The 2,158-nt window shown below is 39.1% G+C and overlaps 1 non-coding gene across 1 annotated transcript; it reads left to right on the top strand.

The window, feature by feature from the left end:
* Positions 1-812: 812 nt before the first annotated feature.
* TRNAG-CCC (transfer RNA glycine (anticodon CCC)) lies at positions 813-885 on the top strand. The gene has a single exon. It is a non-coding gene; the product is annotated as a tRNA-Gly (tRNA).
* The last annotated feature ends 1,273 nt before the right edge of the window (positions 886-2,158 follow it).

Raw genomic sequence — 2,158 nt, 5'->3', positions numbered from 1 at the left:
GGGCTGCAGTCTATGGGGTCGCACAGAGTCGGACACGACTGAAGTGACTTAGCAGCAGCAAAGTGAAAGGTGCTCAGTCATGTCCAACTCTGCGACCCCATGGACTGTATATATATTTTCCAGGCCAGAATACTGGAGTGGGTAGCCATTCCCTTCTCCAATGGATCTTCCCAACCTAGGGACTGAACCCACATCTCCTGCATTGCAAGCGGATTCTTTACCATCTGAGCCCACAAGGGAAGCCCTGAAAAGAGTAACCAGGCAAGAAAAGAGAAAAAAAATATTTAATTTTGTCATACGTATTAGAATATAAGTCAAAATAAGGGGAAAACCGAGGATAAAAGATGAATATGAGCAGAAAATAGAGAAAGAGACACAAATTAGGAAAATTTTAAGAGCGATAAAAATCACAATGTGTGAGTGAGTGCTTAGGCACTAAGTCATGTTCGACTCTTGGCAACCCCGTGGACTGTAGCCCACCAGGCTCCTCGGTCCATGGAATTTCCCAGGCAAAATTACTGGAGTGGATCGCCATTTCCCCCTCCAGTTCTTCCCGATCCAGGGATCGAACCCTGTCTTCTGCGTTTGTAGGTGGGTTCTTTACTATTGAGCCACCGGAGAAGCCCCAAATCACAATATTAGGACTTAAATGTAAATTGACTCAATGAAGCATAAGATTAAACTTGGAAAATCTAATCAAACAGATACAAAATAATTTGATAAAATTTTCAGAATATAGTATGAAGATCCAAAGTGATCAAAACAAGTTGATGAAAACATTAGTAGATAAGAATAAAGGAAATAAATGGACTTCCCTGATGGTCCAGTGGTTAAGACTCTGCATTCCCAAAGCAGGGGACCCAGGTTCAATCCCTGGTCAGGGACCTAGATCTCACATACAGCAACTAAGTATCCCACATGCAGAAATGAAGAATGGCAGAGCCAAATAAACAAATATTTTTTAAAAAACAGCAAAGGAAATAGAGATTTAATGTATGAGTTGCCACAGTTTTTAGGAAGATACCATAACAACTAAAGAAAAAGCAAATATCCAAAGCAGAATTGAAAGATTACTCTCAAAACTAACCAGGGAGCCTCATGAAAAGGGCTTACCACACAAAGTTCAAATCACTGGAAAGAGACCCACATAAAGAGATGCCCTGGAAAAAAACATATATTATTTTCATTAAGACAGATAAGTAATAAACTTTTAAACAGCAGACATTTTTTAAATGGGTTTACCCACAAAAAGAATAAAAATCAGACTCTCATCAAACTCGAAATGTCAAGAAGGCAAAGAAATTATATTTCATTTATAGTTTCAAGGAAAATATTATGTTCTCTAAATTCTGAAAGCAGCTACATTGCAACTCATGCATGAATAAACAGAAAGCTATTCTAAAATGTGTACTGTGCAAAAAGACTTTCACTTCCAATGGTTGTCCAAAGACCAGTGCTCCAACCTAGAATTAGAAAAGCCAGATGGAATACAAAATTATCTTTTCAAAAGCAGAAGAGAGTTGCTGAGGCAACAAGAAGTAAATGAACTAATACTTCAGAAGGGAAGAGACAGAGAGGTGAGCTGGCTTCTGCAGTTGCTTTTCTTGAATGTATGGATGAATTTGAATATGGGCAAGAAGCTGAAATCTAGGCAAAGCCCGGAACCACAGCCAGAAAGGGGCTGCTTCAGGGAAAGAAAAAAAACTGAAGAGATTTTGATGGAGAATTGGAAAGTTTCAAGTGCATGGCAGTATTTTTTACCCCAAAACATACCCTGATACTGAAGCAGTATGCGGAAGGAGACAAAAACATAATTGGCAAGCCTCTGAAGAGCAAAACAGAGCTCTGTTGTGAAACTCAGAGCACAGAGATTAGGTCTTGAGACACAGCAAAAACAGTCCTCTCCCCTCCCCAAAAAAACATCAAAATTCTAGATGAAAATATGAAGGTCAGGGCTTGAGCAGGAGGTAATCTGATCTTTACACTGATGTGCTTCCTAGGAGTTCCTTATTGAATGAAAGCTGCCTAGTAGAAGGCTGATTATAGTAGAAACTGTCCTTCCTGGTAAAGGTATCAGTTTGACATCACTTATTACTTGGATTTGTTTTCTTCTCTTAACCATACTTCTACAAATACCATCATTGCTGAATGCTCTATA

This window comes from Budorcas taxicolor, chromosome 24, assembly GCF_023091745.1.
Source record: "Budorcas taxicolor isolate Tak-1 chromosome 24, Takin1.1, whole genome shotgun sequence".
Lineage (NCBI taxonomy): Eukaryota > Metazoa > Chordata > Mammalia > Artiodactyla > Bovidae > Budorcas > Budorcas taxicolor.
The sequence above is the reverse complement of the archived record's forward strand: the minus strand, read 5'-3'. Positions and strand labels throughout refer to the sequence as shown.